At 37.0% G+C, this 15,170-nt stretch overlaps 1 protein-coding gene across 20 annotated transcripts in view; it reads right to left on the bottom strand.

Annotated features, from left to right (window-relative positions):
* Window positions 1–15,170, bottom strand: part of ptprdb (protein tyrosine phosphatase receptor type Db) — a 196,753-nt gene that overhangs the window by 125,976 nt on the left and 55,607 nt on the right. For all 20 annotated transcript variants that reach the window (XM_044115204.1, XM_044115203.1, XM_044115209.1 and 17 more), the window contains exons 4-5: window positions 3,769–3,845; window positions 1,258–1,302 (exon numbers count right to left, since the gene is read on the bottom strand). The gene's annotated coding sequence lies outside the window, so the exon portion shown is untranslated. The remainder of the gene's footprint in view (window positions 1–1,257; window positions 1,303–3,768; window positions 3,846–15,170) is intronic.

Below are 15,170 nucleotides of genomic sequence, written 5' to 3'. Positions count from 1 at the left end.
TTGAATTATCTTCTCAGTTTGCTGTCAGGTTCTCCAGTGTCCTCCTAATGACCCCATTATTTAACTCTGGTGTATTAAAGCTGAGACACATCTAAAAGCTGCAAGACACCAGCCCTCAAGGCCTGAAGCTGAAGATCCCTGGTATAAAGTCATGGGGAGTTTGTAGCTTTTCAAAATAAAAGCTTGAGTTCAATCACATTTATTAATTAAGACAAAAAGTGCTCATTCGTATGAATTCATGAAATGTTCAGCAGCCTAAACATTTATACTTCAAATTAATTTGCTATTTGCCATATGGTCTAGTTAAGGAAAAAACAATTTATTTTAGTATTAATAAAGACAGTAAAAAATTTATTTGAAAACTAAGTGTTAATTCTTTTTGTGTGTTTGCTGCTCCAAATTTGTTATACTTACATAGTACATGAATTTTGATCTCCAGAATAATGTAATACTCGCTAGCTGGTTGTTTCAAAATTTTGTTCATTATGTAAAAAGCCCAACTATTGACAAATAGAAAAGCAATAGGCTCTTTGCTTAGCAAAATAGCAGGGTTCTACACTGAAACTAGTCAAACTGTATCATCAATATTAAAATGATATTCTATTCTGTTCTATATCTTAACTTTGCAAAGTGTGTTAAAGTTGCTGTATGTGCTCACTGAGCTATTTTATCCGCTGCCGTGAGTTTACATATTATTTCTTTGATGGAGCAATTAACTGAAAAGCAAAATGAAGGGCAACCCACTGATTTGTGTGTGTGTTTGAAGCAAAGCAGCATACCCTCAGCCCACACGTTAGCTGTCACAGTTTCTACGTCTTAGTGACTCCTACACCGACAGAGAGTTGATGTTTGTCTGTCTGCCTGAGTGCATTTGTGAGTTATCTTGATCAAATTCCCAATTACACAGATGAGTGGCTCTTTAACGTTGGATTCCCCATACAGATAAACACTTATATATCACATCCACTCTCTTACAAAATACAAACACAGACACACAAATGAGCCTCACAGGCCAGAGGCACCAGGCACTTCATTTCCCATTCCGCCCCCTCTGCACCCTCGTATTCCTCTCTGGTCTCCCCAACACTCAATCCACAGTCACTATAGCAACCTCACAAAGAGCTACTAGCAGTCAAGCCGATCGTGTCACTGCAACATCAGTCAGGGGACGGAGACGCACGCCTCCAAATCAACTGACTGCATACAGCGGCTCCCTCCCTCTTTGCACGGAAACCCACAAAATAAAACATACCATACCTCTGCCCATTCTTCATCCTCGCCGTTGAAGTTTGAATGTGAGAGCTGAAAGAGAACAGAGAAGACATGTTTGGACAATTGAATACTCATCAAAAAATCATATTGATTGGTATGTCCTCTTTCCTTCCTGTCGTACAAAAATGATTTGCATCAAAACATGTAATGATGATGAGGCAGACAGAGAACTAGATAGGGGGCCTATGAAGGTGCTATCTGTTCAAAAGGGGCCATTCAAGTGTGTTCCTGTTAGGCACGTTACTCTGCTGCCACCTGTAGATTACATCCGGTACTTCCTCCATCCATCCTTCCTTTATCTTAACCTTGCAGGTTGGTGGGGCATCCTGTACTCCACATGCAGAAAGTCTTAAGAATGTGAAATTCTACAACAAAGGCTCAAATGTAACTTCCTGAAGATAAAAAGGAAGAGTAGATGAGTTGTGCACTAGACAAAGATTTGATGTTTAACATACTGTTTGATTCCCCACGATACTATCTCCCTCCCTTCTGCGTACAGTACAGAGAAGTACCACTGAAGCAATCAGCTCGCCTCAAAATCCTCAGCACATCATCCAAGAATACTTTCAAAGAGTTTGATCAAATCTCTGAGTCTGCTTTCTTTTCTTTGTACTTCAAAGGCTCGATAGTAAAAATGAGTCAAACACAAACTCAAATTCAAGCCAGCCTCTGAACGGAGAAAGTGGCACTCAGAGCAACGCGCACCAGCTTCATGCAGCTTCTGCATCTTTAAACAATCTGGGAAAGGATGAGCGAATGCTTTATTTTTAGAGCAGTGACGCTATGCAAACTTGAACACTAACACGAGAAGAAGGCTCAGCGATGCGTTGGAGAGCCGCATATTCAATAATGTATCAGAGGCAGCAGTTTTTAAAGACAGCTGGGGATCGCCGCTCTGTCTTGTCTTGTCTCTTTGCATGTCTTTTCCTGCCTTCTGTCCACTGCGGATGGCAGCAGATTTGCCTCTCCTGGGGCCTGGTGATGTTTGGTTAAACTTTAATCCTGTCGACAGTGTCTTCACTCACTTTCTGTTCCTGAGAATCAAGTCTTCCTCTGTGTTCTCTTTCTTCAGTCAGTGTCTCAGAACAAATATGTTCTCTATGTCTCTTTGTTTTTGTATTTCTAGAGCTGACACGAGGTTAAGTATTGTTTTTTGGTGCATTTAAGCATAGCAAGGCAAGTTTTTTGTATGTCAAATGATGAAAACAGACTGAAATTACTGATGTTTTGGTTATTTTTAATCAAAGGCAACTGCAAACAAATGGGCTTTTATTTAAAGGAACTCTGTTTCTGCAGCTTTGTGATTTTCGGGGAGTTTGTTTAAAAATAGGGGAGCATAAAGCCTGAATGTTGCTTCTGCATGTTTGGTTCTGATTTTAAGGATGTAGAGTTGACTTGAACCAGAAGACCCAAGGGGTTGATATAACAATTACAAATCTTTCATACTACACTGGGAAGAAAACAATTAAATTGACTGATCACAAAATCAAATGGTCACTTTATACTCCCGGAGTTGGAAAAAACATTTTATGAGGCCCTGGGCAGAATTTGATTTGGGGACCCACTTCCAGTTAAAACACCTCTGTTATAGGAATATTGGCATTTACAACTGGGGATCAAATGTAATTAAAATTTATTTCTTTATATTTTTGCATGTGACCTTCATACCATGCCACTTTTAAGCACTTATTAGTCATTTCTAATTACTAGTAAGTCATTAGCCTATTATTTTTTAATACAGGCCCACTTGAATTATTTGGGCTGATATTTTTGTTTTTACAGATATTCATTTGAAGTAATAGTGTGCATGAAATGAAACTTCAGCATAGATACAAGCAGTAGAATTTACTTACTAGCGATATCGACTCTTGACATAAATATCAAATCATAAAGATATTCCCTTAAATCGTAAATAATTTACATTTAAAATAAAAAGCACTGCATTCTTTGAATTTTGAGACCATTTAATATTAAATAAAATTGGGTTAATTCTTGATAAAAGTAACTCCAAATCCAACATTTTAAGAAGTTTATCTGAGCAGTAAATTGTTCCTATTAGGGTACTACTATTATAAAACTCCTTTTAGTAAGCTACAAACAGACCATCTCTTATAAGCTTATTACACATTGATGCTCTGTAAATAGAAAAACTGTATAGTGCCGTTTTGTGCAATTTGAAATTTCTATATTTTGTTTATTCTGATATTTTCATCTTCACTCTATATGATTGTTTTAATATATAAAAATACCGATAACATTAATATTATGTTAGTAATTATGTAAAATAATTTCTCATGTAGTAGTTGAAAAAACAATTTGATCATTTTTACTATTTTTGTTTACAGTTTTCATGTATATACTTTTATAGTGAAAATTGCAATTCATGCTGAAGCCTGCTGTGTTAAAAATCAGTAAGAAAACAAATCTGCATTGGAGAGTGAAAGTTGAAGAATATGTTCACGTTTCTGTTTTAGCAACACCATGATCAGTGCTTACCTTGCTTCAGTACACAGATTCACTGTGCTGCTTCATCCTTGAGGAATAAAAGAGCACGAAATCTCCCCAGAATTCTCCTACAAGACACAAGAAGAAGTAGAGACAGAAAGAAGGGGTTGGGGGGGAGAGAAACAAGAAGAAAAGAAAAAAAAAGTGGGAAAGGGATTAGGAACAGTGCCTCTGTGTTTCAGAACTCAGAGCTTTTAAAGCCAAGCCTCACTTTCTAAAAGTTCCCTATGTTTCTGACTGTGTATGTGTGTGTGTGCGTGTATAAAACTGTGGGCGCGTTCATGTTTACAGCATTCAAGCTGAGGCTTTTTTTCCCACAGCGAAGCCAGAGTTCAACGATTGAGTTGTTCCAAAAGCAGTCTGGGTCAAATGGACAGCCCTGGCTCAACTCCTACAGTGGGAGCTTTTAAGGCTTTTAGGGCCTTCCACAGCAGCAGTGTGCAAATCTTGCAGACTGTGAGGGGGAGAAGGGGCTGAATAAAAAGGGTAACAAAACAAAACAAAACAAGACAAGGTGGGAAAAGCATACTGCACTAGAGTACAGGAAGCACACCCTGATGGGTGAGGAGAGTGGGCAGGGTGTTGTATTAGGACACAGGTGGGTGCTTGAGCACAGAGGTGTGTGAAATGTGAATACAAAAACACGCTGACATATACACACAACATCCAGACATCACTCTTCAGTGTTTTCCAGTGTTTGGTCGCTGCATTGACCCAAGACTCTTATTCGATATTCGTGGAATGGCAGAGTGCACTGAGTCATAGCAAAAAAAAGCGAAATCACTTCAGATGTGGAGAGGTTCTCAGAGGATTAGAAACAGGTCCAGTTATTCTTGTCATGACATCATGGCAAAAGTACACACTTGAAAGCAAATAAAACATGTAAAAATTAAACCTTTGAAGAATTTTATCACAGTAAACAGCTCCCATATAAAAGTTTGACACATTTCACCCACAATACACTTATAATTTTAAACTAGAACAAAAGGTAATGGTTCTTTTCACCACTGATTGGTCGGAATCTGCCTCCGGCTAACAAAGATATAACATGTCATGGCAAGCAGCTGCCACCAGTCTGTGCTGTTACACCACTCCTGCATTTGTGCCGCTGACCGACTTAACAAACCGGGCCAGTCGATGATGGCAGCATACACTAAAATGCAGGGATTTCATGATGGAAACATGATGAGTGATTTAACAGTGAATGATAACTAGGCCGTGTGTCATTACTGTTGCTTTCTTTGACCCACAAACACCAGCCGTTTTCAGGTCGCAGCAGCAGTAGGAGCGTCTTACGTAATGTAATCGAAAAGCCGTTTGATGAGTCCATGTCTGTGCCTGGCTTTCATGATCTGTGAAAGATGTGATAGATTTCTCTGCTGCCCCAGCTTGTGCATACTATGTGCACTGTGGCAAATGCTTGTTGCACACAGTGTGTGAAAACTAGTTCACACTTTATTTTCAGTTGATGACACATTCGTCCCTAGATTCTTTCTCTAGTTGCATCATGTTTCTTCCCTAATAATACAAGAGCTGTAAAAATCTGCTTCTGAAAGAACTACAGTGCGATTTAGTTATGCTCTTTATCTAGCTGAGATTTTGACTTAACCATGTAGTCTTCCTCTGCCTTCCAAATTTATTCTCACCCCTTGAAATTTTACACATTTTGTCCAGTTAAAATCTCAGACTTTATTTACTGAGATTTTTATTTGTTGGACCAACATAAAATTCTGCATAACTGTGAAACATAAAAAAAAAAATCCAAATATGTTTAAGGCAACTGTTGGGTATTTTTCTAGTAAAAATAAAAATAACTTATACAACTTTTTTTTTCTGGATTAAAACAATCTCCTCTAGTTTTAAGCCATGATTTAATATTACAAAGCAATCTCTGATCAGCATTACTTGCCCAAAAACTTTCACCAATTCTTCTTTGCAAAATAGCAGATTGGATGCAGAGGGTCTGTAAACATCAAGACCCAATAGAAATTCAGTATTTAATGACTAGGTCATGAAATACACATAAACATGCTTCTTATGAGGGCATGTTGGGGGCTTCTGGGGAGAGGGGGTTGAGTACAAATGCATGCTGCAGTTATTTATTTATTTTTTATTTTTTTAACTTGAAGCTCATATAAATTCTATGCTACTTTTTGTTGGCATATCACATACAATCCCACCAGAACACAATGACATTTGTGGTTGTAACAAGAAAAAATGCAAAAAGATTTAAGGGGTGTATATATTTTTCCAGTCTTGGTGACCGTTTTGCTCTCCTGTACCTGCCCAGTAAGTAATTAAAGACCCAGTAGATTTGTGTCTGAAAGAAAGTGTAAACACTGGAAAGCTAACACAGATTCAATAGAAGATCCTGTATGTTTATGCAGAATTGGTGTGAGCAGATATACTGTAGATTCCTCCCTGATTTTTGTGTGATAAATTGGCACCCACTATGAAGCCCTTCTTTTTCCCTACTTTGAAACTCTCAGAGAACTCCCGTGGGAACCCTTCACAGCAGCCTTTGAAGGCTTTTTATGTTAAATGGCTGAACTGACTGTTCTGCGAGAGTCAATTAGAAGGAAATTCATATCTGCGTGTTGTGTCTGGACATCCTCTTGCAGGTTTCAGCTGGTGGCGGATCTGATTCAGGGCAAAGCTGCAGATTATTTAGGTCAGCGAAGTGCTTTCTCGTACCATTTTCACACCATGAGGCAAACTATTTCTGCACTGAATTGCACGCCGATGGCCCAGATAATTTGTGATGTCTAACCCCTAACCACGGCAGCCCAGTGGAACGAAGCTTACTTTGGTTTGGCTTCACTCAGCATGTGTGAAACACTCTTCTTAGGGCTTCTGTCAACTGAAGTCAACATCAAGGCAAGTGGGTGAGCAGGGCAGCAGAATGGGCTGCAGACATACATCTTTAAGCCCAGTTAAAGTGGAATAGCACACCAAGGGCCGCCCCATAACACTGACTTGACGGCCCACAAATATCTCCTCACACAAATTTTCTCAAGCAGCACCGTCTCTTCTTACACCGTCACTTAAGTGTGAAGTGTCTGACGATCACATGATCACCCACAGTGTAATTTTCTAGAGAAAACATTTCAGCAGCTAAAATAAGTTTGTAAACATGTTTACTCTTTGGAAGTCTATGTGCATCCTCTGATCCAAATTTTTTCCATATTTTTAGGGAACTTATTTTGCGGGTCAAGCCAGCAGCAGGGGATCACAACAGCACAACACTGTTCTGCATCAACGACTCGTACTTGTTTACAACTTGTGGGAGTTATGCATACCTAATATCTAAATAGCAACATAAAGTAATAGGGGTGAAGCATTTTAGGGGGATACATAATAGATACACAAAATGGCTGCAAAATAAAACTGAGCTCTGAGATGTGAACTTTTGCCCCCACACTTAGGACTGGAAGGGTCCCTGATGGAATAAGACTTATTCAACTAGTGTATCCCTTTGCACAACTATACTTATAAAGTAATTATACAAAAATCCATCAAAGATCACCAAAGAAACAAACACAACATAAGTCTGTTCTCACTTTAATCCTATTGTGAAGTAAAATTACAGACAGGATAATGAAGATACTTTAAGAATATAAAGAAATCGCAGAATATTGAAACTGCCTGATCTGGTTTTACTACAAAAGGATCTTCCTCTGGGCTTTGACATGACCCCTCCTTAAATTTAAAGAGAGTGAATACATCCTCCACTCCCACCACCAATATGCTGTAAGACAGCACAATGTTTTCTTGAAGGCCTGCTTGGATTGCAATAATTATTTTCCTAGTTTTATATGCTGGCACTGTGTGTCAATGCAATAATCAGTGAGTTGGATGGAAACCCAAATTTGTGGATACCTACACCTGATACATATTAGCCAACATGCTAAAGGTCATGTTGGCTCACAGATGAGATCAAGAGGATGGAGAAGGTGGGACTCTAAAAAGGATGAAATACAGATTTATGGCAACTGATCTCTTCATCATAATATTTACCAATAATATCAATATTGCATGTTTTTCTAATATTGTGCAGCTATGATATCTAACATGTAATGAAAAAGTATACATTGAATCCTGATCTTTCATGTTACAAACACAAATTACAAAGTGGGGGCTTCCTAAGTGACAAACACAACAAACGGTGGTGCTTAATTGTGAAGTTGAATCCAGGGCAGACCTGGAGGAAAAACTGAGGTTTCAAAAGAGTTGAGAGTGGTGCAGAGGTTGACCCCCGACCCCATGCAGGACAACGACTTCAAACATGCAGGCAAACATACAAAGCATAATCACATTTTAGAATGGCCTATTCAAAGTCCAAAACTAAATCTAGTTGATAGCTTGAAAATTAATTTCAAACATTTTGTAAAGAAGAATGTGAACATTCTTTATGTGCAAAACTGAATACTTATGTTTGCATTTGGAACAGAGAAAAATACCTTAGTATTATATCAATATAATTATTGGAAACACATTTTTTAAGTTAAAAATGTAGAGGATAACTTTCCCTTTCTGAAATTAAGCCAACATGAACTATTTTCACTGGGTCCAATATTATACAATGAGCATCCAGGATAAGTTGTCACAGCTCTGAGTTTGGTTAGTCTGAGCTGATTTCTGAAGTTTTAGACTGACTCAACAATTGGTTCAAGTTATGTAGCAGTCATGCAATGCTGTATAATCAATTTGGACTTGATCAGATGCAACTGTGACTGATGAGCGCCATTCCTTTTAATTGTAATCATTGTAATCCACACCAGTTCCGATTAATGTATACCCTAGTTTGACTTATTTCTGCTAGTTCAGAGCTCATTGTAACACAAAGTATCATTTCTTTTTCAATTTTTATTTTACGATCTGGCACTAATATAGCCTTTATTGACTGGTTTCTAGACCGGAAATGGGCTGAGAGCAAAGGGAGACCGACATGCAGCAAAGGTCTCAAGATTGGGAATTGAACCCAGGACAGCCAAATTGAGGACGATACAGCCTCTATACATGAGGCATCCACTTTACCACTACACACTTGTTATTTCTGAGGAAGTTATTTCCTCAGAAATAACTTATTATTTCCTCAGAAATAACTTACAACTTTACAGAGACAGCATGTTTGGGAAAACAGAGATGCTACCAAATGTCTGTCTATGGGAGACAGATGCAAGGCAGATGCATAGACCTTGCATGGGAGATGCAAGATAATAAGCTTGTATTATTGTTAGTGTTAGTTAGTGCTAGTATTATTGTTAAACACTGGAATCCACGAACACTCTGAGTAAATAATGTTTACTCAATCAAAACTATATTATTGCTTTATTTTCTTTTTTACAAAGCATTTTTGTCACAAACAGGGAGCTGCTTAGATACAAACCATCATGGAACCCAATAAAGATTCAGGGGTGGAGGGACTTTTATCAGGGAGAAGTTTTGTTCTCCACACCATCATTACTTATAATTATAACATTAATCTGCGTAATTGGTTACTCAATTCAAACAACTTAAAACTGGCCTTAAACTAACTGCTACTTTTCAAACTTCTTGCGTCAACTAACTCTACTGCTGTGCTAACGCTAGCTTGTACATGAGTTGTCATGCCAAGTGCAAATTAATTTTCAGCTTGAATCATTTCTGTTTCTTTCTCCATAAAAATGTTTTGCAAGAACTAACAATTTTTTTTAAAAAGAACTTCATGTTGAAAACATGATGTTCTTTTCCGTTTCTTGTGTAAAGTTGCTCTGTCTTTCTGGCACTAAGACAGAGCATTCCCAGCATTTCTTCACATCTACACTATAGGTTTTTGGTCGTGTGGCTCAGTAAATATCCTCTGTTTGGCTACGCCTTCCTATTAAAACAACCTCTCTCAAAGAGTGAAAGAAAATTTTTATTTTTGTTTTGCAACCAATGTTGTCCCTTTAATATTTTGTTTAAGTCACAATTTTTAACAGCATTCACACATCTGGGATATTGTTTACTTTCTGCAAAATAAAATAAATATAAAAAACTAGAATTTACCAATGCAACCTTTGCCTTAGTAGTATTATTATTTAAATAATTATTTTAGCGAGGGGATTATAAAGGCAGATGGGTTCTTCATTTAGCATAAATACAGATTAGTTGGAGGCTGACTCTAATGGCTACTTAAAGAGAAGCAAAGACCAAAGTAGACGTCAACCATTCCAGTCTCAAAAACATCACAGAGATTTATGCAAACACATATTTTCATAGGTTTTAGACTTTAGCCACACTGGCATTTGTTGGTTATGTACATCGATGTACATCAGGAAGGACAAGCAAAACACCACTGATTTTCTTCTGTATGCCAAATACTGAAAACAGAGCATGTAAACCTTTTTCTGAACAGAAAAGTAAAACAGTCTAAAAATCAGCTAAATAGAATTCACCTAGAATTGCTTTATTTTAGCTTTTTCCACTGCTTTACTTTTATATTACAGTTACTTCCGTTTTAGTTGCCGTTTCATATTGACTCACCACTGTCAGACTTCACTTCCTGTGTACATAATTCTCAACCTCTCTGTAAATAACCACTGAAGACAAATGTGAATGATTTATGAAGTTTCATGGAATAAACCAAACCAGTCAAACCAGCTAATCTGGATTTACACCTATTGGAGACGTTGAGATGTCTGCCATAGGTTGGATTTTAGCTGGATATAGTCTGATCATAGTTTCACTTCAATATTCCTATAAGGAGTTACATCAATATTTATTTTAGTAATAAAAGGAGAACAATTATTATTGCATTTTGTTGTGTCTTTTATTAAATGCTTTAACAATGGATGAGACCAACTGATTAGATCATTTCTAGGATTAGAATGTTAACACTCTGCCCTGTAAAAATAGCAAAGAACCGGAGTAACATCGGATCATTCAGCATGCAGCATGAGAAACATCTTAGATTATTGGAATATCTTATTTCTTTCATAGCCTCTGATTTTAGCCTTTATGTAAAAAGTGAACATGCAGACAGTCTTGTAACTTCTAGCAAATAAAACCCCATTGAAAACTGGAGTTTTCAAGAAGGGTGTTTGCAATAATGCCAATTAGAGCGAGAACCAAAAAAATCCTGCAGCCACAGCAGAGTCCATCTGATGCCTGTGAAAACAGCTAAATTATCTCAACCAAAAGTAAATTTGAGATAGAGTTTCAGAACACCAAACTATTTCCTGCAAGGACTAAACAGTTTAGGGTTTACTCCCACTATTGAAAATTCAGCTTTATAGTCTGTAATAACCACTCTGCGGTTCAACTAATTGCTCAGGAATGAATGGCAAGTTTAGAAAGCAGCTGATCTGATGATGACTCAAATGGAGACCTGCCCAGCCTGAATAGATCTACAGCTAATTAGACCTATTCCAAAAGGTCACCTAACTAACAGCAGCAGGTGGAAAAGAGCAGCAATATAATAATTATAATCTACTCGACACTAATAGTCCATCTGATGGAGCTGGAATAGAGCCTAATAAATGGGGAAAAAAAAATAAAAAATACTGACATTTATTTTCATCCCCGAACACACAAACCAGAGAGCAATGACAGTTTCAAAGACACACTTTAGGTTTTTTACAGAAACTGAGGGTTTTGCAAATAGGTGGTGAAGACAGTGAAGTGTGCAAGCTCCACACATGTCACATGATGTGTCACTCTTGAATTAAGAGCTTGCTGTCCTGCCCTTTGAAAAATTTATTAATGCAGGCTTAAGTGCAATCCCATGTTTCAGTGGCTGTAACAGCAACATCAGCCCATCTTCACACATCTGTGGGTTTGGAAGACCAACAGAAAACAAATAGAAAATCTGAATTCACACATCTGGGAAGGAGATGCTTTGTAGTGCTGCTCTGGATTCATTTGAATCGTGATTTTCTTTAAAATTTCACGTACTTGAACCTAAACAGTCAATGGAGGCTGTACAATAATGAAAAAGGGTAAAATGATCCCAATTACATTATATGCAACCATCTCTTCAGTCACTGTAATCATGCACAAAATAATAAGACTCGTTCAATTCATTCATTGTTCATTTATTCAGTGGATAAAAGAGATTTATCCATTTATTTGCTTCTCTTGTTGTTTATTCTATAAAATCACTTGAGCCAATTTCCCCATAACAATTCCCCATTGATGTCCCTTTTTATCATCAACACATTACTTTTTAAGTGTGTATACATTTTAATGTGATCTAAAGTAATTTAATTGAATCTAATCGTTGAATAATTCCCTTTAGAGGGTGAAATAAATATAAACTCACACAGAGGCCCAGTTTTTTCAGATATTTTTCAAAATGGGAAAGGCAAGAGAACACGCAATTATTAAGGCAATGTTTTACGAGTCAGGAAATGATATACAAAACAATTATCCTTACATATCTATAATCAAAACAATAAAACACATAGTTTAAAATGAACCAAGGTAAACAAGATGGGCATTTAAAGGTCATCAAACTTCATTACCAATAATTCAAGTCTTTTTACAAGGAGCTAAAAAAAAATCTCGAGACCATGTAATTTTAACATACTGCTGTATTTCTCATCAAGAGAAGCCTGTCTTGCAAAGTGATATCCAATTTATGTCAAGAACCGACAACAGCTAGTACATATGATATGAAGCTTAGAAGTGAGTGTTTTATGTGATTAGATAAATGATTAAGACAGAACTGGATAATCCTCACAGGATTGAGATTTTTTTAAAACACATTTTGGTGTGATGTATGAAACCTTTGATCTTTGTATCAAGAAAATATTGCTAATATTGTCTGTCTTCACACTTAATTAAGGGGATGTCAATAATTATAACATATTAAATCTATTAAAAGTTTATACTTATTAAAATAAATTACATTTACTACCCAAAGCAGTTCAAAATGCTTGTGTTCATCGCCCTGTCCAAGAAAAATGGGCAACAAATGGAGAACAGCTACAACAGAAGGGTTTACATGGCAACAAATTATGTGCAGTGAAATGACAAAGCTTACATCATGAAGAGGTGCCATGTCTTAGTGAAACAAGTTAAGTTCTGCTTAACACCACAGTGACAAGAGAAAGCAATGACGCCTGCTCTCCGGAGAAGAAGCTGCTATTGTGTGCTTGGAGCGGGCCTGCAGACATGGAAATATGGTGACAATTGTGAAGTATCACTTCATAGGTGCAACAAATTACTCAGTGATGTCCTACTTTTAAAGACATATTGGACTCTGCTGTGCTGGGGGCCAAGAGAGCGACTGACTGAGGAGATGAAGCAAGTGGAATAGAAGTGTCTTCAACACAGAGGTGAGGTGAAAAATACAAAAGGATGAGAGAGTACGAAGAGGAAAGAGAGGCAGATGTGGAGAATTATGGGATGTGAATAAGGGCAAATGAGATGTAAGAAGAAAGAAGAACTTGTAAAGAAGAGAAACTTTATCTTTATTCCAATTAATCATTAATAAACAGAACATCTAATCTCCTTTTATCGTTAACATAAAATTCTCTGAATGATTACGTTCCACTGCTTGCACTGCAAACACAAAGCCTGGAGGTTTTCTCATTAGGAAACGGCAAAATCTTGAATAAGTAACACCTGACATTTTTCTTTTAGAGGTAACTGAGACAGAGCTTTAATATAGACTGAATAAATAAAGAAAGGTGGCAGAAAGTCACCACTGTGGGAGCAGAAGAAAGACCAAGATGACCTGACACCTGGTTATTTCTTGCTTTTGACGAGGTCACAAATGTTAGGCTGATATTGGATTCCCACGAGCGCTGAATGGGAATGCTGGGGAAGAGCAAGAATGGCCGCACAAGTACTGCAACAGGCGTCCTAATGAAATCCCTCAGTCCCACCGCTAAAATGACCCACTTCTTTTTTCTCTCCTTTCTCTTTCTCCCCCCCCCCCTAACTAAAACAGATGCCCTAAATTATCAACGGGGGGGAATATGCATAAATTTAATTAAAATGAGTAAAAGCAACAGCATACATGCTGAAATCCACCCATTTCCCGACTGAACCATTAGTTTTCAGGCTGGCTTGGAGCCCTGTGTGCACAAAGTCTGATGGGGTCAATCTTCATTCCAGGAAGAAAATGTCACAATGAAAATGCTAGATTACAATAACACCAATGAACTTTCACTTTAAAGGACAAGACTGGATTAAAAAGATGTTTTAACTCTACGCGCGTATTTATGTGCAGTTTTATCCTGGTTCAAAATTTCCTTCATGGTTTCTTATAGGTTTTTCCAAGATTTATTTAAAAATGTAGATGTTCATAAAGCAAAATCATATATATTTAAAAGGTAAACCTACTGTGCATTTAGCTGAAGTAGATTATTAAAAGGCAGTTGAGTATTTTTTAATTAAATAACTAATTTAATATAGTTGAGTAATTCCTTCTCCTGGAAAACTAGAATATTACATAAGATTAATAAAGAATATCGTTTAAGCAATCAGGCTTCTAAAAAGAATGTTTATTATATGCAAGTATTATTTGGTTAGGTCTCTTTTTGAATAAATTACTGCATTGATGCAGCACTGCATGGAGGCAACTAATTAAATCAGTACCACCAATGAAAGCTTTGACATTAATCAATTACATTATGTGTTCCGATAGGGCTACTTTACCAGATATTAAATAGGATTTTAATTTTATTGGTCTAATGTAATAATCTAAACCTAAATGTAGTTTTCCCATAAGTTGCATTGAAAAAAAAAAATCATCCTATTCAATAGAAATAAAGGCTTGAAAACATTAGTTTGTGTAATTAATCCATATAATTTACCTCACTCAGTGCTAAAAATTAACCAGTTAATACCATTATTATTTACTTAACATGACTGTATTTAAATTTACAGTATTAAAATAAAAAAATAAAAAATTGCATCAATGTTATCCAAGCAGCATGGAAATATCCATTCATACTGCCAATCAGAATAGAGATAGGTTTGAGTGTCCTAGAGGTGAATGAATTTTGGTACAAAATGTGTGCACTGACCCGTGATTAAAAGTCAGAGTCTTTCTGAATATATTGGTTGAAGCTGATAAGAGTGTCATTCTCCACAGTGTGACAAGTCCTTCACAAACACAACTTGAAAAGCCACAAAGAGATGAAGAACTCATCACTGCAAAAGCAATTTAAAAAGCCAAATTACCTCTTAAAAATTCATTTATAATCAATACACTTTGATACTGATGATACTAAACCTGGAGTATTTTGTCATAATGACCATTTATACAATTTGAGGGACAAGAGAAGAAGCGTGCCAATCTGGGAACACCGTGCAATCTGAAAATAATGAGGGAGGCAGCACGATGCTGCAGAGGGTCTAAGGCACGATGCCCAGAGTGGGTCCTCGAGGGCCGGCATCCTGCATGTTTTAGTTCTCTC

Source organism: Gambusia affinis, linkage group LG04 (assembly GCF_019740435.1).
Source record: "Gambusia affinis linkage group LG04, SWU_Gaff_1.0, whole genome shotgun sequence".
Taxonomy (NCBI): Eukaryota; Metazoa; Chordata; class Actinopteri; order Cyprinodontiformes; family Poeciliidae; genus Gambusia; species Gambusia affinis.
The sequence above is the reverse complement of the archived record's forward strand: the minus strand, read 5'-3'. Positions and strand labels throughout refer to the sequence as shown.